Here is a 25,802-nt window from a genome sequence, read left to right as displayed (position 1 = left end):
GACAAGCAGGGCACTGGAAGAAGAACTGCATAGGATACCTGGAAGATCTTAAGAAGAAGAGAAATAAGATTTCTACTTCAGGTATAAATGTTATAGAAGTCAACCTCTCTATTTCTTCATCGTGGGTATTAGATACCGGATGTGCTTCTCACATTTGTACTAATGTACAAGCGTTGAGAAATAGCAGAGCATTGACGAAGGGCGAGATAGACCTACGAGTAGGCAATGGAGCACGGGTTGTTATAGGAACTTATTATCTATCTCTACCCTCTGGGCTTGTACTAGAATTAGATGAATGTTGTTATGTGCCTGCCTTGACTAAGAACATTATATCAGTTTCTTGTTTGGACAAGAAAGGGTTTTCATTTATTATAAAGAATAAATGTTGTTCGGTTTATTTAAATGAAATGTTCTATTGCAGTGCACCTCTGATGAACGGACACTATATTCTAGAATTTGAAAGCCCTATCTATAACATAAGTACCAAGAGGTTCAAGTCAAATGACATGAACCAAACCTATCTCTGGCATTGTCGCTTAGGTCATATAAATGACAAGCGCTTATCCCAGCTCCATAAGAATGGTTTGCTGGACTCATTTGATTTTGAATCTTATGAGACGTGCGAGTCATGCCTACTAGGCAAGATGACCAAGACTCCCTTTAGTGGGCACAGTAAGAGAGCGACTGACTTGTTAGGTCTTATATATAGTGATGTATGTGACCCTTTCAATGTCGCTGCTAGAGGCGGTTATAGGTACTTCATCACATTTACTGATGACTTCAGTAGATATGGTTATGTGTACTTGATGACACATAAGTCAGAATTCTTTGAAAAGTTCAAAGAATTCAAGAATGAAGTACAGAACCAGCTTGGCAAGAGTATTAAGATACTTCGATCAGATCGAGGTGGAGAATACCTTAGCCATGAGTTTCGTGACTACCTAGCTGAGTGCGGGATTCTATCCCAACTCACTTCTCCTGGAACACCACAGTGGAATGGTGTATTCGAAAAGAGGAATCGTACCTTATTAGATATGGTACGATCTATGATGAGTCACACAGATCTTCTGACATACCTTTGGGGCTATGCTCTAGACACGACAGCTTTTATACTCAACCGAGTTCCATCCAAGGACGTGATAAAGACACCATATAGGATATGGACTGGGAGAGATGCTCAGGTGTCTTTCATGAGGATTTGGGGTTGTGAGGCTTACGTTCGATGTCAAGTCTCAGACAAGTTAGGGCCCAAATCTGACAAGTGCTACTTTATTGGATATCCCAAGGAAACTAAGGGATATTATTTCTATATTCCCAGTCAGCAAAAGGTAGTTGTGGCAAATACTGTGGTCTTTCTAGAAAGGGACTTTGTTTCTAGAAAGACTAGTGGGAGCACGTTCGATCTTGAAGAAGTTCAAGATGCGAATAATAGCACTGAAGCCTCGATGGAAGTTGAACTGGAACCACAAAGTGTTGTGGATGATGTTGTTCCACAAGGAGTTGAGGAACAACAACCAGTTCAAGTAGACATACCTCTTCGCAGGTCTGATAGGGTACATCGTCAGCCTGAGAGATACTCATTTCTCTTGTCTGACCATGATGACATTGTGTTCATAGAGGATGAGCCTACCACCTATCAGGAAGCTGTGATGAGACCATATTATGAGAAATGGCTAGAGGCCATGAGATCCGAGATGGAATCCATGTACACCAACCAAGTATGGACTTTGGTTGATCCACCTGAAGGGGTAAAACCCATTGGGTGTAAGTGGGTCTTTAAGAGAAAGACTGACATGGATGGACTTATCTATAAGGGTCGCTTGGTAGCTAAAGGTTTCAAGCAGATTTATGGTATTGACTATGATGAAACCTTTTCTCCAGTAGTGATGTTTAAGTCCATTCGGATCATGCTTGCTATTGCAGCTTACCATGACTATGAGATATGGAAGATGTATGTCAAAATTGCGTTTCTGAATGGAAACCTGCTCGAGGATGTGTACATGACACAACCTGAGGGTTTTGTAGATCCACAACATACTAGCAGAGTATGCAAGCTGCATAGGTACATTTATGGACTAAAGCAAGCTTCTCGGAGCTGGAATCTTCGATTCGATGATGTAATCAAACAGTTTGGTTTCATCAAGAACGAAGATGAGCCTTGTGTCTACAAGAAGGTTGTAGGGGATATAGTTGTCTTCCTCATATTGTATGTGGATGACATACTACTCATTGGGAAGGACATCCCTTTGCTTCAATCTGTCAAGACCTGGCTAGGGAGCTGCTTCTCAATGAAGGACTTAGGTGAGGCATCCCGCATCCTAGGGATACAGATCTATAGAGATAGATCTAAGAGATTGCTTGGCCTAAGTCAGAGTACATATATTGACAAGGTACTCCTTCGGTTTGCCATGCAGAACTCCAAGAAGGGATTTCTGCTGATGTTACATGACGTGAGTTTTTCGAAGACTCAAGGTCCCTCTTCTAGAGAGGAGAGAGACCGCATGGATCAGATCCCTTATGCCTCAGCCATAGGATCTATCATGTACGCCAAGCTATATACTCGACCTGATGTCTCGTATGCTTTGAGCATGACGAGCAGATACCAGTCAGATCCAGGTGAAAGTCACTGGATAGCGGTCAAGAATATTCTTAAGTACTTAAGAAGGACTAAAGAATATTGCTTGATATATGGAGGCAATGATGAGCTAGCTGTAAAGGGTTACAGTGATGCCAGCTTCCAGACCGATCAGGATGATTATCGATCGCAGTCAGGGTTCGTATTTTGCATTAATGGTGGTGCTGTGAGCTGGAAGAGTTTGAAGCAGGACACAGTAGCTGATTCTATGACAGAGGCCGAGTACATTGCTGCATCAGAGGCAGCAAAGGAGGCAGTTTGGATCCGTAAGTTCATCACTGAACTTGGGGTGGTTCCCAGTATCGCTGACCCTATTGAGCTCTATTATGACAATAATGGAGTCATAGCACAGGCGAAGGAACCTCGTGTTGGTTGCTACTCGGAAAACCTAGAGGTTCCACTGTACAAAAATTTTGTACAAAGGTCTGAACCTTTTCCTAGCTACCATGTGTTCTTTTAAATTAAATTTTTGGATCGCCTGCGGAACTTAACACGTTTGATCCAAAACTTAATTTATTTGTTCTTTTAGGTTTAGACTTGGATCTCCTGCGGAACTTAACACGTTCAATCCAAATCACCTAAGTTATTAATTCCATTAAATATTAATTTCCATAATTGGTTCCCAGTACTGACGTGGCGAGGCACATGACCTTCTTGGATATGGGAGCAACCACCACCGACTAGACAAAACCTTTTAAGGAAAGCTAATATTTAATTTCCTAAAATAACTTTAGGTTAACCGAAAGGAACAATCAAATCACAAGGAAAAGTAAAAACAAAAGAACACAACATCGAAAAACATATTCGAAATACTAGAATCATAAGCCTCTTGTATTTGGTATTTATTTCCAAAAATAACTAGTATGATACGGAAAGGAAAAATTACTAGTTATACCTTTTAGAAAGACCTCTTGATCTTCTACCGTATTCCTCTTCTAACCTCGGACGTTGTGTGGGCAACGATCTTCCGAGATGAGAAATCACCAACACACCTTCTTCTCCTCCTTGCTAGATTCGGCCAAAACAAGAGCTTCACCAAGGATGAAGAAAACCACCAACCAAGCTCCAAGGGATGCAAGCTTTCTCTCCTTCTTCTTCTCCAAGTAGTATCCAGGCACCACAAGAGCTCCAAGGGAGATGAAGAATTCGGCCACCACAAAGAGGAAGAGAGAAAGAGAGGATGGCCGGCCACAACACCAAGGAAAAGAGGGAGAGAACATTAGAAGTTGTAACCCATGAAGGCACCCCTACCCCTTCTTTTATATTCCTTGGCTTTGGCAAATAAGGAAATTTATTTATAATAAAATTTCCTTAACTTTCCTTGACAACAATTAATTAAGAAAAAATAAATAAAATTTCTTAATCAATTAATCATGGTCGGCCACCTCAAATAGACAAATTAGGAGAGTTTCAATCAACAATAAAAACTTCCTTATTTGTCTTTGGAAATTTTAAAAAATAAAATTTCCCTTTAAAATCCCTTCATGGTTGATAAAAAGAAATTTCTATAATTTTAATTTCCCTTTAAAATTTTCCTTTAAAATCCATTCACGGCAAAACAGATATCAGGTCTCGTACATAGCATTGCATACATTAAGCTTCCTACAGCCGAGGCATAAGGAACTGCTTTCATGTCCTCTATCTCCTTTGATGTCTTCGGAAGCATCTCTTTAGATAGAGCTACTCCATGCCTAAAAGGTAAGAAACCTTTCTTGGAATCCTGCATGCTAAAACGAGCAAGGATAGTATCTATATATAAAGCTTGGGACAGACACAACATTCTTTTCTTACGATCCCTTATAACTTTGATCCCAAGAATGTGTGTACAATCTCCTAAGTCCTTCATATCAAATTGTTTGGACAACCATACCCTTACGTCTGATAATACCTTGACATTTTTGCCAATTAACAAAATATCATCTACGTATAGTACAAGAAATACCACCACGTTTCCGTTACACTTCTTGTATACACAAGACTCATCCGGACACTGAATAAATCCATATGACTAGATTACTTCATTAAACCGGATGTTCCAAGACCTTGAAGCTTGCTTCAGTCCATAAATGGACCGATTGAGCTTGCACACTAGATGCTCTTTGCCTTTTTCAATGTATCCTTCTGGTTGCTTCATATGGATGTTCTCTTCAAGACTTCCATTAAGGAAAGCTGTCTTGACATCCATTTTCCAAATCTCATAATCCATATAAGCAGCAATGGATAAGAGTATCCGGATAGACTTAAGCATGGCTACCGGTGAAAAGGTCTCCTCATAATCGATTCCCTCTTTCTGAGTGTACCCTTTCGCAACAAGCCTAGCTTTGAAAGTTTCTACCTTCCCGTCTGTCCCTCTTTTCCTTTTGTATATCCCCTTGCATCCAACGGCTTTTACACCATCAGGTGGTTCTACGAGCTCCCAGACCTTATTAGAGTACATAGACTCTATTTCAGAATTCATTGCCTTTTGCCAAGATGCTGCATCTATATCTTGGAGTGCTTCGTCATATGTTCGGGGATCAGGTTCATGTTTACCCGGGATCAAGTCCGAAGACTCTCCCAAAAACATGAATCTTTCAGGCTACCTTACAACCCTCCCACTACGACGGGGCACAGTCTGTGGTTGTGTATCATGTGTGACACGTATTGCAGTCTCTTGTGGTACTTCATCTTGTACTGTTGGTACTGAAGTAGACATGTCCTCTCTAAGTTCTTCTAAAATAACTTTGTTGCTGGACTTGTGATCCATTATATAGTCTTCTTCTAAAAACTGGGCATTGGTGCTAACAATGACCTTCTGGTCTTTAGGACTATAAAATAAACCACCTTTTGTTCCTTTGGGATACCCCACAAACACGCGAACTTCTGTACGAGATTCTAACTTATCAGCATCTGGTTTTAGCACATGTGTTGGACTACCCCAAATCCGAATATGTCTTAGACTGGGTTTTCGCCCATTCCACAATTCTGTGGGAGTAGAAGAAACTGATTTAGAAGGTACTAAGTTCAGAATGTACACTGCTGTTTCCAGAGCGTATCCCCAAAACGAATTTGGTAATTCTGAGTAACTCATCATCGATCTAACCATCTCCATAAGAGTCTTATTCCTTCGTTCTGCCACACCATTCTGTTGGGGTGTACCAGGTGCAGACAGTTGGGATTGAATCCCAGCCTCTGATAAGTAATTCCTAAACTCTCCTAAGAGGTATTCGCCACCACGATCAGACCGTAGTGTCTTGATACTTTTACCTAGTCGTTTCTCCACATCAGCCTTGTATTCTTTGAACTTATCAAAGCACTCGGACTTGCGGCGCATTAGGTAAATGTATCTGTATCTTAAATAATCATCTATGAAAGAGACAAAATATTCAAAACCACCTCTTTCCTGGACAGACATAAGACCACACAAATTAGAATGAACCAATTCTAACACTTCTTTGGCTCTATACCCCTTGACCTTGAAAGGCCTTTTGGTCATTTTACCTTCCAAGCAAGATTCACAAGTTGGAAAATTTTCCAACTCTAATGAACTCAAAAGTCCATCAGCTATAAGCCTCTGAATCCTACTTAAGTTAATATGACCAAGCCTTAGATGCCAAAGATATGCTTGGTTCATTTCCGAAGGTTCTTTTTTCTTATTTGAGTTAGAAAATGAGTTATAAATTTCCATGTTTTGCTTTGTGGGAGAAATTGGATTTAAAGTATACAAATTGCCAACTAATGCACCAGAATAGATAATCACTTTATTTCTCTTAATAATTACATCATTACTAAAAGAAACTGAATATCCATCCAAAAATAGTTTAGAAACTGAAATTAAATTCTTTCTAAAACTGGGTACATAAAGACAATTTCTTAAAACCAAATTTCTATTTCTATTAAAAAATAAGTAGACGTCTCCCACTGCAACAGCCGCCACCTTAGTAGCATTGCCCATGTAGACGGTAATCTCTCATTCAGATAGTCGTCGGGTTTCTTGGAACCCTTGCAAGGAATTGCAGACATGATCAGTGGCTCCCGTATCTACACACCAGGTGCTGGTAGATAACACCGCTAAACATGTTTCAACAACTAGAGCATGAGATATACCTTTGTTATTCTGATTCCTACGAGGACAGTCCGCCTTGCAGATGAAGCACTTGCCCTTCGGCTTCTTCACTCCAGCTTTAGGTCCTGTACTATGAGATTTATTCACTTTCTTTGCTGAACCAACTTGTTTCTTCTTCTTCTTTCCTTTCGGTTTAGAAGTAGAACCATTTTCAACATAGTGAATATGAGAATTGTGACGAAACAAACCTTCTGCTACCTGAAGTTCTGTCAGTAGTTCCGCCAATGAATATACCCTTTTGTTCATATTGTAATTCAGACGAAATTGCTCAAAACTTCTAGGTAGTGTTTGGAGGATCATATCGATCTGGGTTTCCCCATCAATTTCTCCTCCAAGGATCTGTATTTCGTTCAGATAAGTCATCATCTTTAGGATATGATCCCTTACAGGAGTACCCTCTTGCATGGTGGCTGTCATTATCTTTCTCATGGCTTCTTGCCTAGAAGCCCGATCCTGATGACCAAAGAGTTCCTTGAGATTGTTCAAAATATCATAGGATGTTGGTAAATCTTGATGCTGATGTTGCAATACATTTGACATTGAAGCCAAAATGTAACACCGCGCCATCTCATCTGCTTTTACCCATTTCCTATGATATTCAATCTCCTCTTGAGTAGATTCACCAGTGAGTGCATTAGGACAAGGCTCAGTCAGTACAAACTTATAACTTTCAGCAGTAAGAACAATGTCTAGGTTCCTTTTCCAATCTATGTAGTTAGGACCAGTAAGTCTATTCTATTGTAGTATGATGGACAGTGGGTTGAAAGTCATCCTAAGAATTACAAATAACTTTTGGTCAGAACTCTAAATTTAGAATAATATTGATTCCTCAAACAATACTATTTTAAATTAACCAACACCTCAAAACACCGCGAATATTGTATGTCACGATAGTGTGGATGTATACAAATTCAGCATTTGTAAAAGGAGGGTTTTAACCCATTAATTTTATTATCTTGTCAACCTAACTTTTTGACAAATAAAATTAATAGTTGGTATTCTTTGGTCACACAAATAATAGTAGTGACTCCGATGGGGAGGATACTATTAGATGTGCCTAAGTGTATACCATTACTTGACACTAAGTCCATTAATAAGATTGTGCCCCTTCCGATGGGGAAGATCACACGCTCTTAATTAATTTCCTATAGTCATCCTAAATGGAAGTTTGTTCTAGTGATCCACAAACAAGCTCATCCGATATGGAGGAAGACACTCAGAGCCAACGCGCAAGCTTGTTTGCATCACTTACAAACCAGTAATGGAGACCGTGGAATTTATTTAAAATTCCTCTCCCACTTAGTTATTTATGAATGAGGAATTTTAACTATGCTAGCCTACTGAACTTGTATACTAACATGCACACACAGCACAATATAAGAGCAATAAATGGAAAACTATTTTTCAACTATTATGGCTTTTATCTATTGTTGTCCTCCGTGTGTTGCCAACCCTAGCTGCTGCCATCTTTGGCCACCGCCACAGGGTCTAGTTGTCACATCCATCTTGCTCTTTGTTCCGCTGCGCCTCTGGTCCTCAAAAGGTTCCACGCCTTGCAAGATTCGATCCGCGACATAAATAGAATTTTACATTTTTCGATCCTATATTCCTCTAAGGAATGTACAAGTGAACTAGATCGAACATAAACTAAAAATTTATATCCATCAATCCTATATTCCATAAAAGGAATGTACATGTAACTAGATCAAAAATAAAATCCTAATTAAAAACTAAATACAGCTCCTGCTGTATTTTATAATACAATCATGCACACACATATAATTGCCCTTGACATGTCCAAGGGTCCAATCACACACATAAAGAAAACTATAAGCCATAATAGTTGGATCCTGCATCCACAAAGTTAGCACATCCTACTATTAACCTGCCTAAATTATGTATGACATGTGCATAATTACACTAATACCAAATACACAGAGGCAAAACCCTAGCTCTGATACCAATTGTTGGTTGCTACTCGGAAAACCTAGAGGTTCCACTGTACAAAAATTTTGTACAAAGGTCTAAACCTTTTCCTAGCTACCATGTGTTCTTTTAAATTAAAATTATGGATCTCCTGCGGAACTTAACACGTTTGATCCAAAACTTAATTTATTTGTTCTTTTAGGTTTAGACTTGGATCTCCTGCGGAACTTAACACGTTCGATCCAAATCACCTAAGTTATTAATTCCATTAAATATTAATTTCCATAATTGGTTCCCAGTACTGACGTGGCGAGGCACATGACCTTCTTGGATATGGGAGCAATCACCACCGACTAGACAAAACCTTTTAAGGAAAGCTAATATTTAATTTCCTAAAATAACTTTAGGTTAACCGAAAGGAACAATCAAATCACAAGGAAAAGTAAAAAACAAAAGAACACAACATCGAAAAACATATTCGAAATACTAGAATCATAAGCCTCTTGTATTTGGTATTTATTTCCAAAAATAACTAGTATGATACGGAAAGGAAAAATTACTAGTTATACCTTTTAGAAAGACCTCTTGATCTTCTACCGTATTCCTCTTCTAACCTCGGACGTTGTGTGGGCAACGATCTTCCGAGATGAGAAATCACCAACACACCTTCTTCTCCTCCTTGCTAGATTCGGCCAAAACAAGAGCTTCACCAAGGATGAAGAAAACCACCAACCAAGCTCCAAGGGATGCAAGCTTTCTCTCCTTCTTCTTCTTCTTCTCCAAGTAGTATCCAGGCACCACAAGAGCTCCAAGGGAGATGAAGAATTCGGCCACCACAAAGAGGAAGAGAGAAAGAGAGGATGGCCGGCCACAACACCAAGGAAAAGAGGGAGAGAACATTAGAAGTTGTAACCCATGAAGGCACCCCTACCCCTTCTTTTATATTCCTTGGCTTTGGCAAATAAGGAAATTTATTTATAATAAAATTTCCTTAACTTTCCTTGACAACAATTAATTAAGAAAAAATAAATAAAATTTCTTAATCAATTAATCATGGTCGGCCACCTCAAATAGACAAATTAGGAGAGTTTCAATCAACAATAAAAACTTCCTTATTTGTCTTTGGAAATTTTAAAAAATAAAATTTCCCTTTAAAATCCCTTCATGGTTGATAAAAAGAAATTTCTATAATTTTAATTTTCAACATGTGAATAATTTTCAAAGAGAAAAAAATAAAATATCTTTCCAATCTACAAATAAGGAAAGAGATCTAATCTCTTTCTTTTAATCTTTTGTAGATCCTTTAAAGAGAGATATTTTAATTTTAATTATCTGTAATAAATTATATCTTCCACATAATAAAAATTAAAATTAAAAATCTTTTTAATTTTATTATGGCCGGCCCCCTCTAGCTTGGGTTCAAGCTAGGGCCGACCACCCATAAACCAAGCTTAGGCCGGCCCTAGCTTGATTCCCAAGCTAGCTTGGCCGGTCCCCTTTAGGTGGGTATAGAAGGTGGGTATAAGTGGGTATAGTACTCTATAAATAAGAGGCTACGATAGGGACCGAGTGGAGGAATTGGTTTTGGTCTCCCGATAAAATTAAGCATCCCGTGTTCGCCCCGAACACACAACTTAATTTTATCAATAATAATTCATTCCACTAGAGAACTATTATTGAACTACCGCACCAATCCCAAATTACATTTTTGGGCTCCTTCTTATTATGAGTGTGTTAGTCTCCTTGTGTTTAAGATGTCGAATGTCCATTAATTAAGTGAGTTACTGACAACTCATTTAATCAATATCTTAATCCAAGAATAGTACCACTCAACCTTATCGTCATGTCGGACTAAGTCCACCTGCAGGGTTTAACATGACAATCTTTATGAGCTCATCTTGGGGGCATTATCAACCTAGATTATTAGGACACAGTTTCTTTCTATAATCAACAACACACACTATAAGTGATACCATTTCCAACTTATCGGGCTTATTGATTCAACGAACTAAATCTCACCCTTTGATAAATTAAAGAAATAAATATCAAATATATATACTTGTTATTATATTAGGATTAAGAGCACACACTTCCATAATAACTGAGGTCTTTGTTCCTTTATAAAGTCAGTATAAAAGAAAATGACCTCTGATGGTCCTACTCAATACACTCTAAGTGTACTACTGTAATTATATAGTTAAGATAAACTAATACCTAATTACACTACAACCTTCCAATGGCTTGTTCCTTTCCATTTTGGTCGTGAGCTACTGTTTATAATTTATAAGGTATTGATAACATCATCTTCTGTATGTGACACCACATATTATGTTATCTACAATATAAATTAATTGAACAACTACAAATAAATGTAGATAATTTGACCAAATGTGATTTTTTTATTCAAAATAAATGTTTACAAAAGCTTAGGCTTTCAGTATACACTCTAACACCTCGCTCACACCAGCGGACCAAACACATACTACGGCGCTTCCATCTCATTCGAGAGATTATCGAGAGAGGAGATGTGAAGATGTGAAGATATGCAGAGTACCTACAGAGGCTAACATCGCAGATCCCTTGACCAAGGCTTTGGCACAGAGAAAGCATGATGGTCACACTAGGTTATTGGGGCTTAGAGCCTACACTGATTGGCACTAGTGCTAGTGGGAGATTGTTAGTTAGAGCCCTAGAGCCAATCATTTGATGATTGTATTATGGACTTGTTGTATCATATTATTATATAAATCAAGGTATTTGTTTTGGTTATTATACTTACTTGTATTGGTGCCAAATAAACTAAGTATAATAGCGTCCTTGAGTAGAAGGTTCTTACCTATATCAATCGGTTAGTTGAACCGATAGTGAGATGATATAGGGAACACGACTCTTAATCATTCCTAGTTAGTCGAGTATTAACATTCAGGGACAATGTTAATGCAATAAGACTAGCATGTAGGTCAACTCGATGACTTGATCTCACAAGTCATGGATATAGAGATATCAAGTTGATACATGAGTATGCATTGGAGAATGTATACTGAATGACCCGCCATGAGAAAGTATCATGGATCGTTATATGAGTGTCATATACTTTCTCATGTGGCTATTAGTATGACTACTAGTTCTTAGACCTGAAGTCACCATGGATCCCTATGATGTGCGTAGATTATATACTCTTTTATGCATGTTTTTACGCACATTTACATACTTTGAGCATGCTTGATCTATGCATTTTTATACTTCCAGCTTTCCTTTTAGCATATTTACTCTTTTGGTTCGGAGATATGCTTTTTGTGTATTTTCTGTACACAGGAGTCGAAATTGGTGAAGATTATGCGTCCTCGAGCAAGCTTGGAAGGAATTGAAGGGAGAGAGCATCAAGCCGTGTACCACACATGACCGTGTTATTTTAACAGGAAGGGAAGAGGACATGGCCGTGTGAATCTCACACGGTCGTGTCTTGATTTGAAGAAATTAGAGCAGATGCCTTACATGGCCGTGTAGATCTACACGGCCGTGTGAGGTTTCCAGAGGCCAAGCAGGTGGTGGTCGTGTGCACCACACGACCGTGTATCATTTCCAGAGAGCAGAAGGGTCCTGGCCGTGTGCACCACACGGCCGTGTAGTATTTCCAGAGAAGGAACTGGGCTTTGGCAGAGAAGGAACTGGACATGGCCGTGTGAATCTCACACGGCCGTGTCATGGGCCGTGTGGCGCCCAATTTCCTGCTCTATTTAAACCCTCCTTCATGAATTGAAAGGGGATCTCTCCCCCCTTTGGGAGAAGGCAAGATTTGGTGGTTTCCTCCCATTCTTGGGAGGATTTCTGGGCGATTCAAGGGGAGCTCTTGACGATTTCGGCTCCGGAGCGAGGATTGGATCCGAAGACGAAGTTTTCTCTTTCCCCCTTTTCTTGGTTTCTTGGATTGGGGATTTAAGAAATGCTTGTATTCTTTATTTCTTCGGGTTTTCTTCCTCGATTCATGGAGTAGATCTTGTATTCTAGGATGAAGGGAGTATTTGTATGATGGATTGATGTAATCTCTTATGGATTTGCCATTTTCTTGTTTCAATGACATTATCTTGCTTGTATCGATTAGATCTTGAATGATTAATGGTGATTCGTGCTTAATTCTCATTCTTGATTAATTGTTTGGATTTCTTATGGACTTTGTAAGATAAACTCTCACTCGATCATCCGAGGGATCCACGTGACAGGTGCAAGCCCATGTAAGGACATTTGAGAGATAATCTTGAAGAGGAAATAGGAATATTCAAGAGAGTAGGATGGATTTTGTGATTAGTTTCTTGTATCTTGATAGATTAATAAGTCGTGGGCTTCTATGTTGATATCCGAGGAAGGCATAGTAATAGGTGCGCTTCTGTGTAAGGACAACGTAGGTTCACGTCTAATTGATCATATTTAGATACATTTCTCAGTCCTTAGCCGGTTATTTATTGCAAGAGAGAACCGGCAACTTTCTACAAGTGTTAAGCAATTGAGGAATAAGAAGTGGTGAACCATTTACTTTCAAGAAATCTTACAAAGAAACCGAAACTCCTAGAATCTCCCTTTATCATAACACAAAACACTAAATTCTTGTTTGTTGATCTATAATATTAGATTTGTTTACCTTCACTTTGCATTTGAAACGATTGGATAGTTGTTTAGCTAATTCGCATTGAGACATTCCTAGTGCTTATTCCAGTCCCTGTGGATACGATAATCTTTTATATTACTTGCGACATTTTCGTACACTTGCGGAGCGTAACAAGTTTTTGGCGCCGTTGCCGGGGACTGCGCTATAACATTAGGAATTATCAATTGAGTTAGACTAAACATAACTTTTCTTTTTTTCTTTACATTTCCATAGTTGTAACTAATTTTTTTTTAGAATTCTGTTTCTATAATCTTTTCTTTTCTTGAATAACATTCTTGACAATTCTTTTTGTTGCAATTCTAATTCTAATTCTAACTTTGCATTCTTGATTTCTAGCACTCTAATCTAACTTTTCTCTGTTTTCTCTTTTGATCTAGGTTCTTTCTTCTTTTCTTTTGTAAACATATCTTGCAATCTGTAGCGTATGAATTTATCTTTTTTTTTTTGTTTTCCTTATGCACTTTCTTTCTTGCAATTTAAATTCGGCATTTTCTTTCTTGCTTTTCATATTGCATTTTATTTCTTGTCTTTGATTCTTCATTTTATAATTTTTTCTTGAATATCCATGAGCACTAACATGTCAAGCAGGCCCATGAGAAATTTTTCTACACCAATTTCTGCAAGATTTTTGTCTCCCATTGTGCAACCTCAAATTGAAGCAGAAAGTTTCCAACTAGACCCAGAGTTAATTTTTATGATACAAGGTCACAAATTTGGAGGAGAAGTATCAGAAAGTCCTTATCTGCATCTTGAAACATTTTTAGAGATTTGTGATATGGTGAAATGTGAAGGAGTGTCAGCAAATGCAGTTCGATTGATGGCATTTCCTTTCAGTATTAAGGATAAAGCAAGGACTTGGTTATATTCTCTCTACCCTCAAAGCATCACAAGTTGGGAACAATTGGAGAAGCAATTTCTGGATCATTTTTTTCCTCTAAGAAGAACAGTGTATATGAGGAATTGCATAACAAATTTTGCTCAGGCATATGGAGAATCATTAGTTGAAGCATGGGATAGATTCAAGAGTCTTCAAAGACAGTGCCCTCATCATGGTTTTGAAAAATGGTTGATTTTGCACATATTCTATGGGGGAATTTCTTTCTCAGACAAGAGTTTATTGGATTCATCAGCTGGAGGTTCTTTTATGGACAAAAGTGTAGATGAAGCTTATTCATTGATTGATCAAGTGACATTGAACCTCCATGAATGGTTGAACAAAAGTTGGATGGAATTTCCCTCAGATATTCAAGAAGTACAAGCCATAAATGTAAGAGAGCCTATCAAACAAAATGAAATTCAACCACCTAAAAATGTTGAAATTCACAAGTCACAGAGCGAGGAGTTCAAACATTTGGGGGCAAAGCTTGATAGTATTGTTTCAAAATGGTTTAAAGAAGATCCCCCTCCTACACAGTCAAGATCCAATGAAAAGTGTGATGATCTTGGGTTGAGAAGTGGCAAAAATCATGAAGAACCTATGAAGAATGACATGTTTAGAATTGAGGAGAAGAATAATAGAAGATCGCAAGGACTCAGTTCCATTTCTCTAGGAAGTTCCCAAAGGCCACGAGTACCTTTCCCTCAATGATTAATCACACCAACATTAGATAAGCAAGTTGGACCTCCTCCAAAAGCTCAAAGGAAATTTAGGAAAAAGGAAGTTCAATCTTTCCCAGGACCTTCACTAAGGGTTCCTTTTCCACAAAGGTTAGTGGGGGTCAATGAAAATAAAGACTTCGACAAATCCTGTGACACTAATATGGTTGAGTGCAGATTTTTGAATATATATGAAGATGAAGATTTTTCAGATGAGGATTTTATTGATAATGCAGTGGTAAATAAGTTTTTAGATCTACCTCAAAATTTTATAAGGTGTTATAGTGACATTGAATTTTCAGATGATGAATGTGATGTGGTAGATCAACTTAAAACTACAAGTGAAGTTATTGATCCTCTTGTTATTGAGGACATAGATGTTGGTTTATTTTTTGATGTATGTGTTGATGATGATGATATGGAAGAATATGTAGGGAGTTGTGTTGTGGAAGCAGCATCTCAAGGATCACCACCTTTGTCAACACAACCCTTAGAGGTTTTAAGAATTAATCATGTTGTGGAACAATGTGTAGGGACTTATGCAGAGCTAGCAGAGTCTCAAGAATCACCATCATTGATATCATCAACACCTGAGCTAGAGCCAGAACCATCATTTGATTCAGAGGAAGTCACATCTACATGTTTAGAAATTTCAGGTATTTCTCAGCAAAGTAAGGTTAGTATTTCTTGTGATCTTTTGGAAAACTTTATGGAGGTACCTATAATTGACTTTGTTGGATGTGATTCAATTTTTTTTACTTATTCATCTTATCTTGATATGGTTCTAGCTCTATACTATATAACATGCTTGTGGGAGATTTGTTTTTCTTTTGGATGTGCAGATTTCACATGGGCCAATAATTGGAAGCTCAATCTGAACCGTCTTCGACCACCTGAAAAAATTTCCAAGAAGATGAAGATGGAGAGAGTTATACTTTACTTTGTAGCTCCTTTGATGAAAGCTCTCTTCATAATAAGAGCCCTTGGTAGGAGGGTTCTAAAATATCTTACCCCTCCAAGAGCAAGATTTAGATGAATTTAATGAGGTGGTCGAGCTAATGATTTTAAACAAGCGCTTCTTGGGAGGCAACCCAAGTTCATTTTCCTTATTTTCTTTTATGTCTTTAGTTCTCTCTTTATAATAAACATGTATCCTCTACTTAATTTTTCTTGTCTATCTTATTGTTGTAGAATTCAAAGTTGTGGAGGAATGTGAGTATTGGATGAAGGAGTATCTTTAAAAACATGAATGTCAACCATTTGGAGCTCATCACTTGGTAACTTCTCTTAAAATCTCCTCCACCATATTGATTTCATCGGAACGATGAAAAGTTTAAGTCTGGGGGGGTGTCATGTACTGTTTAGTTTGGTTTTCATTTTCAGTTTTTAGTTTTTGTTAGTTTTTCATGTTGGTTCTTGTTGCTTTATTTTGCTTGCTTTTGAAATAATCATGGCAAAAAAAATTTTTTTTTTTTTTTTGAGAACATCAAATCTTCACTTATATGCTTTCTTGGATTCAAGTGAAATGTTAGCACGATTATTGTCTTGATTCATGATGTTCGAATGATGCTAGTAGTAAACTTTGTGTAGTTCTTTTTTTCTATCTTGGGAAGCATTAATAAGCTAAGAATCTTATGGTGATGAGTTTTAGTTTTGGTTCAACCTTAAGGATTTTATCTTCACTACACTTGTGCTTGATGCTTGAATAGTTGATGTCATTGAAATAGTCATGATTCATCTTGTTTGCTTAGTACTTGGTTTCCATGGTGATTTCTCAACTTTCATTTTGGTTACTAGATGAGGCTCAAATCATTAAAGCTCATTTGGAAAAATCAAAATATCCCAACATGTGTGCTAAAAGTACATTTGTGAATAAGTTTTGCACAATGCAAACACTTAAAAAAAATAATAATAAGGGATATAAAAAACAGTTGTCATGAGTGGAATCTAGCAAGTCACCCCTTTGAGACCGAGTTAGGTTACTGGGGAAATGACTGCTTAGCTTCCCTTGAGATTGAGCACACCTTTGAGACCTTGGGTTAGTTGAGAAATATGAACCAAGTGAATGGTGAGTAAGTGTCTATCACTGGTTACTTGTCTTTCACTGGAAACACTAGGAATTCAAATTTGATGACGACTTGACTAGGACATGGATTGAAACTTGAAGGGTGTTGAGTTACCTTTACACTGTGCACAAGATTCTTATGCTTGAACCATACTTTACTTGTTTCCATGATCATGCTTGTTAATGAAACTTTTTGATAGAATTAGGAAAGTGCACTAGGTTTTATGAATGTTTTGTAGAACATATGATTTTAGACTGCAGCATTTTGCTTGAGGACAAGCAAAGGTTTAAGTCTGGGGGTGTGATGTGCGTAGATTATATACTCTTTTATGCATGTTTTTTACGCACATTTACATACTTTGAGCATGCTTGATCTATACATTTTTATACTTCCAGCTTTCCTTTTAGCATATTTACTCTTTTGGTTCGGAGATCTGCTTTTTGTGCATTTTCTGTACACAGGAGTCGAAATTAGTGAAGATTATGCGTCCTCGGGCAAGCTTGGAAGGAATTGAAGGGAGAGAGCATCAGGTCGTGTACCACACACGGTCGTGTTGTTTTAACAGGAAGGGAAGAGGACATGACCGTGTGAATCTCACACGGCCGTGTCTTGATTTGAAGAAATTAGAGCAGATGCCTTACATGGCCGTGTAGATCTACACGGCCGTGTGAGGTTTCCAGAGGCTGCGGTGGTGGCAGTGCACCACTACCGTAGTATTTCCAGAGAGCAGAAGGGTCCTGGCTACGGCCGTACAGCTTTGGCAGAGAAGGAACTGGATATGGCCGTGTGAATCTCACACGTCCATGGCCGTGTGGCGCCCGATTTCCGCCTATTTAAACCCTCCTTCATGAATTGAAAGGGATCTCCCTTTGGGAGAAGGCAAGATTTGGTGGTTTCTCCCATTCTTGGGAGGATTTGCGATTCTAAGGGAGTTCTTGACGATTTCGACTCGGGAGGATTGGATCCGAAGACGAAGCTTCTTCATAGATAAGTTTCTCTTTCCCTTTTCTTGGTTTCTTGGATTGGGGATTTAAGAAATGCTTGTAATCTTCATTTCTTCGGATATTCTTCCTCGATTCATGGAGTAGATCTTGTATTCTAGGATTAAGGGAGGATTTGTATGATGGATTGATGTAATCTCTTATGGATTTGCCATTTTCTTGTTTCAATGACATTGTCTTGCTTGTATCAATTAGATCTTGAATGATTAATGGTGGTTTGTACTTAATTCTCATTCTTGATTGATTGTTTGGATTTCTTGTGGACTTTGTAAAGATAAACTCTCACTCGATCATCCGAGGGATCCACGTGACAGGTGCAAGCCCGTGTAAGGACGTTTGAGAGATAATCTTGAAGAGGAAATAGGAATTTTCAAGAGAGTAGGATGGATCTTGTGATTAGTTTCTTGTATCTTGATAGATTAATAAGTTGTGGGCTTCTATGTTGATATCCGAGGAAGGCATAGTAATAGGTGCGCTTCTGTGTAAGGACAACGTAGGTTCACGTCTAATTGATCATATTTAGATACATTTCTCAGTCCTTAGCCGGTTATCTATTGCAAGAGAGAACCGGCAACTTTCTACAAGTGTTAGGCAATTGAGGGATAAGAAGTGGTGAACCATTTACACATCAAGAAATCTTACAAAGAAACCGAAACTCCTAGAATCTCCCTTTATCATAACCCAAAACACTAAATTCTTGTTTGTTGATCTATAATATTAGATTTGTTTACCTTCACTTTGCATTTGAAACGATTGGATAGTTGTTTAGCTAATTCGCATTGAGACATTCCTAGTGCTTATTCCAGTCCCTGTGGATACGATAATCTTTTATATTACTTGCGACATTTTCGTACACTTGCGGAGCGTAACACCCTACATAAGGAGTTATGTACTTTGGTTTCGTCAAACGTCACCCATAACTGGGTGGACTATAAAGGCGATTACTGGGTATGTAACGAATTATGCAGAGGGATGTGAGTGATGTAGATGGGATCTATCCCTCCTATATGACGGGAGAGACATCAATATTCTTGATAGAGTGAGACCGCGAAGTGCATGGCCATACCCAAATGAGTCAATATGAGATATTGAGCTCATTTGATTTAGTGAGTCTACTTGGAGTTCAAGATTTAGATTGGTCAGAGGATGACACGGTCTATGCCTCACATTGATCAATCTAGATGTTTAGGATAGAAGGACACTTGTCATATATTGTGATGAGTCACAATTAGTAGTCACAAGGTGATATTGGATCTCAACATTCTTGTAACTTGGGTAGTAATGATGTGTTGCTAGATACCGCTCATTACTTATGTTTTTAAATGAGTTTAGGAGAATTACCAACGTTACAAGAACCTATAGGGTCACACACAAAGGGCAATTAGATGGAGATTAGGTTCATTTGATGAACCTAAATGATTAGGTTCATATGATGAACCAAATTGGATTAAAAGTAATCCAAAGTAAGCTAATTGAGTTGGACTCAATTTGGTTCATGTGTTAAGTGAGTCTAATTTGGACTTAAACTCATTTAATTAATTTAATTCAATGAATAGAGATTCATTAAATTCAAATTGACTTGAACCAATGGTTAGATTTGATCAACCATGGGAGAGAAGTGGTCAAGTTTGACTTGACTTGAGAGGAAGATGAAGGGTCAAGTTTGACTTGACCATTTGCCACCTCATTGGTGAGTTGACATTAAGTGGGCCAATGATGATGCTCCACATCATCATGGTTGCTTAAGTGGGATGCCACCTCATGGGAGTTACCAAGAGTTGTGACTCTTGGCATCCCATGGAGGTTACAAACCATCCTAAAGTGGCCGACCACTTTTATTCATGTGGAGGAGTTTCATTTTGTGTGTGTAACTCCATCTTCTTCTTCCTTGGTTCTCTTCTCTCCCTCTCTTCCATAGTTATTGATCTCTAAGGTTGCTAGCACATCCTTAGAGGTTTTTCTTCATCTCTTGCTTGTGTGGATACACATAGAGAAGTGTCTACTTTGACACTTTCGAGATCCGGCGAACCGAGGACAAGCGGGATTGCGAAGGGCTTCACATCAAGGGTATATTCCTTATCCTTTGTAGATCTACTGTAGATCGAGGTTTAGAAACTCGTACTCGTAATTTTTCGAAAGTTTTATCTTCGCACGGATCCGGTGGCGGGGTTTCGGGGTTTTCGCGACACGGAAAAGCAGTTTTCGCGGTCCGAAAAATCCAACATAATATGTATAATGCATGAATAGTATTAGACAATAGAACTGTCTTTATCTTAACTTGGAAACCTTCCTAGTTTTTTCAGTTGGATCAACGACCTAGGGTTTGTTTCCTTCCGGAACACGACCTCACTGTCGCTCCTCTAGTTACTTACCTCAACCTACCTGCCAAACCTTGGTTCTCCAGATTTGTTTAAACTTTGCCTCTTAGCATTGGATCGGCCACCCAGGATTTTCCCTCGATATTCGGTCCTCCAAACCTATCGAGCTTCCCTGCCAAGTGTCGAGTCCTTTCGACCCACTTAGACTTTCCACCTGACTTCCACGATCTGCTAAGTCTTTCCTACCTAGCCTCCAACTAGGACTTTTCCGGTTGAGTAAACAGACTGCACACTTAGTCAACTTGTTAGATCACAACAAAACTTAACTTGAACCTTTGACAACATCAAAACTTAGGTTTGATTCTGGTGCACCCTGTACCAACAATTACTGTCTAATTCATGCATACTATATTTACACTAATCTTCCTCTATAGTTTTATGTTCTAACTCTGTTTTACAGGATAACTATTATTTTTATTTACTAACACTGTTTTGCAGAAAAAGTTATTCCGTCGACGGAACAAAGGTGTTTAGTTAATGGATCCATGGAATATCGGAATAGCGAGATTTGATACAGAATACAAAAGGAATTTTCGGTTCAACTGACGGATAAAGGTGATTAGTCGATGGATCAATTTATTTCCAGAATTAAACAAGATTCAAATTAGAGTATAAATGGCAAAAAGATGTTCAGTCGATGGAAAGATCTTGATCCGTCAATGGAACAACGAGATTTTCATGATCGAACGGATCATATCAACACAAATAAGGAAGGAATAGAGGATTAGTGGATGGATAGAGTGATCAGTCGATGGATTAGTTCAGTCGACGGAACGAGACCTATAAAAGAAGCTCTTGAGCTCCAAGCTAGAGACAACCTCCTACTTTTCAATTTACTGCTGCGCTCATTCTCTGCTCGTGCAAGCGGTAACTACTATGACGCTAAGAGACTTCTGACAACATGCGCTACTTAGATTTATCATTGTTGGTATACTTACTTTTACTTACATATTGTGCTCTCATTTGTAATATCAGTTTATCATTTAGTTGATTGCTTAACGAAAGCGATCGACGATCGCAGAACTTGAAGTAGGAGTCAGCTGAGCTTCGAATTAAGTAAAAAAGAGATGTGCTCTTTATTTTTATTTTTTACTTTATTCCGCTGTTTACTCTAAATGTTTACAAAAGATAAGAAAAGATCTTAAAGCTACGAGATTCACCCCCTTCCTCTCTCATTCTTTCACGATCCAACACTTTCATCTCTTTTCTCTTCTTTGAATGTATATAACAACTATTGTGCTATTGATTTTTAAAAATCAACACTTTATCTTAACATACTAGTATCCATGTGATGCCAATGTTTAAAAATTAATATCACAACTTAAACATCGGTACTATCTTGTTATTAATTTTTTAAAAATAATAAAGAATGATATACTCAGACTCTAGAGTATTACATAAATCCACGGGAGTTGATATGACACTATAACAAAAAAGCTTATACATAACACTTAAAATATAATATCTTTTTTAAAAAATATTATCTATTTTTTATAATTTTTTTAATGAAAATCATGATCTATATATTTTTTTTCTAATCAAAACAATGTTTTTTTAAATAACCGTTATCTATTAATATTTTCAATCAAAGATAATAATTTTTAAAAAATATTATTTATAAGCGTCTATTTTTAATGTTTACGATAATAATTTTTAAAAAACATTATTACTATTTTTTTTAGAGCCTACAATAACCCTATGTGACCTAACCTCCGCCACCAAAAGTCTCCCCTTCGCAAAAACATACTCATCTCCGTCAAAACTCCACGAAAAACCTCTTCCGCCCAAAACCCTACTCCACGCCGTCCGCACCTAGCTTCCTCCGCCATTCCTCCGCCAAACCCTAAACTCCCTCTCCATGAACCTCTCCACAGAGCCTCGCCGAACCCCTCTCTGCTGAATCATCTTCAGACTAAACATCTGTTAGGTCCGACTTGACTTCATCATTCTCAGGTTTGATGTTTTTCATCTTTCTCTTAATGAATCTGTGCATATTGTGGTTCAAACTGAAGTGTGTTGATATATGGGTTAACTTATACTTGCAGAACTTGGATTATAGCAGCGGGGATGGTAGCTTAGAGAGTTTTTCTCTGGATTTGGGGCAATTACTTCTTGCAAGGTTCTTTTTTGTCTGTTAGTTTTTATTTGCTGACATATTTAGTTTATTCTTGCCCATTGTCCTATTGTCTTTTAATATTTGCAGATTGTGCTTGATAAAAATGGTGTCAGCAAGCTGCAAGGGATCTGGATTTGTTGCTTTCTAGTCTCCGGAAGATGCATCACGGGCTATAAGAACATATCATATATCTTCCCCCTTTTGGGCGGTTCTTTTTATTTATTTCATCTACCGGGCTGTACATATACAATGCAAGGAAGATAGGAGACCTAGATTTGCAGGTGATTTATTGATATTTTTATTGTTTGAATATATTGTCAAACATATGATATTTAGTAGTAGCTTTGAATATTAGCTGAATGATGACCCATATTTGGGTCATCATCAATAACAGTTGCATATAAACTTTTAAATATTAAAAAACATTTTAGTAGTTCTTTGAGATTATAATTAATCTTATTGTAGTTGAGTTTATTTTTCTTTGTTAAATAGTGTGTTCTAAAGTAATGGTATTACTATCATGCATGTCCCTAGATTCTTTTTTTTTGTCTATGCCCATTGTTTCTTGTTTACGTGGGCATAGTTTAGCTATAGTTTGCTCATCAATGAGCCAACCACTATGTATAGGTTCAGTTTTAGCAAATTCGCCCTGCGGCAATGCAGTCTTTAGTGGCTCCACATGTTCCATTATATCCTCCTGGCGCACCTGGATTAGGGCAGCCACTTTTCTATGGTCAACCACCTCCTGCAATTGTTCCTCAGCTTCGTCTGTTATCCATGACATCTTCTGTACCTGAGTTGTTTTTTATAGAATTATTGAAATTGTTATATGTTGAGGCATATTCATTAATTACACTGTTGATACTTTTATTAAATCATCTATTTTTCTATCAAACTAATTTGTCTAGAGGCATGCGCTGATAATGGAATAAATTGATATATTATGCTTAATCCGTTGAGCATGACCTAGTTTGGTCTAACCAGTCTATTCAGCTTGGACGGAACTTGCTGGAACAAATCCAAAATTAAACTTGCTGGAATAATGTTCATTTTTGAAACTGAAACTGAACTGGCTGGAATAAATCTGAATTTGAACTTGCCGGAACAAATCCGAATCTGAACTTGCTGGAACAATGTTCATATTTGAAACTGGTTGTGCTAGAGCTGTGATGGATTGAGTAGAGGCCAGATTTGGGGATTGATTTTTTTGTCTTATGTCAAGTAGCTCGAGTTTGTGTTAGTTTAGCTGATTGCTTAGGAATTTTTTTGCTTGCATCTTATCTTCATGACAATTTTAGTTTCAGTTTACACTGTTTTGAGTTGTATGCTAATTTTTTTCTACACATTTTTTTCTTAGGTTGATGCTGGTGATTCACCATCCCGGGTGGCTAGAGGTTTTGGAACTTTACAATATGGTGGAGAACAATTTGAAATTAAAGTAGCGAATGAGAAGGTATTATGTTTGTAGCGGATATGTGATTTGATTGTATTGGTTTACTTGTTTGGTTGGTATTATTGTCTCAGATATTTGAACTAGTTTTGTAATAATTCAAGAATTATATATGCTAAATTAAGCGTGTAGATTAGACAACCAAGATGCGAAGTAGAATGCTTGCAAATTAATTATGTTTTGTTAGCTGAAAATGGTGGGGTGCTTCTTCCTTTTGAACAATTTTTTGGAGATTGATGCAGTGGTAATAGAGAAGTTTGTGAAGAATTATGCATGGGTGCAAGATATATATTAGGTAGAAGTTTAATGTATTGATTATATTAGAAAGTGGAGAATCTATTCATTGAGTTTAATGTATTAATTATGTGAGTTTCTTTAGTGTCTTGAGTTTAATATATAAATGTTATTGAAGGATCGAAAAGAATTTAGATATCTTCATAATAGTATAATATTGTTTATTTTGGGCTTAAATTCTTATGGTTTTGCTTTTGGGCTCTACCTAAAATGTCTCATGTCAATGGAGATATCTTTTTTCTTATGAACTCATGATCTTTTCCATGTGTTTTCAATGTCGAACTATGTTGCAACCTTACAATCCCAACAATCTCCCCTCAAATAAAGGACTACAGAGACCCTCAAGTATCGGGTTACATTGACTTGTTCAGGGTCTCCCTTACTTTGTTCAAAGTTTCATCCACATGATTCGATCTTGGATCATGACTCTGGCTCGTGCTTTTTCTGATAGTTCGTCCAATGAAGAGCGATCTTGCTCTGATATCAATTGAAGGATCGAACATAATTTAGATATCTTCATAATAATATGATATTGTCCATTTTAGGCCTAATCCCTCATGATTTTACTGTTGGGATTTACCCAAAAAGTCGCATGTCAATGAAAATATCTTTGTTCTTATACATTCATGGTTTTTCCTGTGTGTTTTCAATATAGGATTTTTTTTGTAATTTTACAACCCCAACAGTTACATCTATTGTTAACTTATTGTCCTTGTTAAATATGTTCAGTGGTTTAATGTATTGATTATGTGAACTGATTTATCTTATAATTATAATGTAATAATTTAATATATTGATCATGTGAGATGTTTCATCTTAATTATAATGTAATAATTTTTTTCTTGCAGATGAAGGTGGAAAACTGAAAGTGGGGTTTTTGTTTTGCCAAGAATGACACTGATGTAGTGGATAACTATCAATTTTGTTGATTCATGCATGAATACCGATATCGACTATCGAATCTGATGATTCATGTACGAATACCTTAAGCAATTTTCTAAACCTGTTAATTCGAAAAAGAATATCAGGAAGTAGGAAAATAATGGCTTAGCTAAAAATAAAATTAATCCAAAATTGTCTACAAAACATGAAACATGACATTATATAGACCTTATATCCTAAAACTCGAAGAAAGGAAAGAAATCATCGTATATGGACCTCAATTCCTATATTTTATAGGAACAAAAAAGAAATCTTATAAAAAAAGATATTTTTAATAGAAATCCTAATTAGCAAAATAGGGTGCTATCATAGACAAATCCTAATCCATATATACCAGAAATATCAAAAGTACTCAAAATACCATAAAAATAGGTATTATCAAAAATAATAAAAATATGTTCGGAGGCTTGGTTGAGGGCCTAAACGGTAGATTTTGGACTCAAAACTTGGCAGTTATTAGTACCCTCGTAACAAATGCATATTTTTGAATTATGCACACGTGGTCACTGATGGAGCCTGATTCTGAGTCTCGAGTCAAAAATTATGACTTTCGAAAGATTTCGCTGTCAAACTCGCATAAGGTACTTATATATTTTGTAGAAGATGTAATATTACTAGAAAGATTCAATC

The 25,802-nt window shown here is 37.3% G+C and overlaps 1 long non-coding RNA gene and 1 other non-coding gene across 3 annotated transcripts; one reads left to right on the top strand and one right to left on the bottom strand.

The window, feature by feature from the left end:
* Positions 1 to 14,279: 14,279 nt before the first annotated feature.
* LOC121968780 lies at positions 14,280 to 14,385 on the bottom strand. The gene has a single exon (XR_006108318.1). It is a non-coding gene; the product is annotated as a small nucleolar RNA R71 (small nucleolar RNA).
* Positions 14,386 to 22,092: 7,707 nt separating this feature from the next.
* LOC121968460 lies at positions 22,093 to 25,219 on the top strand. Of its 2 annotated transcripts, XR_006108155.1 has the most exons (5): positions 22,093 to 22,323; positions 22,416 to 22,489; positions 22,574 to 22,767; positions 23,844 to 23,939; positions 25,079 to 25,219. It is a non-coding gene; the product is annotated as an uncharacterized LOC121968460 (long non-coding RNA). The 2 variants fall into 2 exon arrangements; XR_006108154.1 differs by lacking the exon at positions 25,079 to 25,219 and having other exon boundaries at positions 23,844 to 24,077.
* The last annotated feature ends 583 nt before the right edge of the window (positions 25,220 to 25,802 follow it).

This window comes from Zingiber officinale, chromosome 3B (genome assembly GCF_018446385.1).
Source record: "Zingiber officinale cultivar Zhangliang chromosome 3B, Zo_v1.1, whole genome shotgun sequence".
NCBI lineage: Eukaryota > Viridiplantae > Streptophyta > Magnoliopsida > Zingiberales > Zingiberaceae > Zingiber > Zingiber officinale.
The sequence above is the reverse complement of the archived record's forward strand: the minus strand, read 5'-3'. Positions and strand labels throughout refer to the sequence as shown.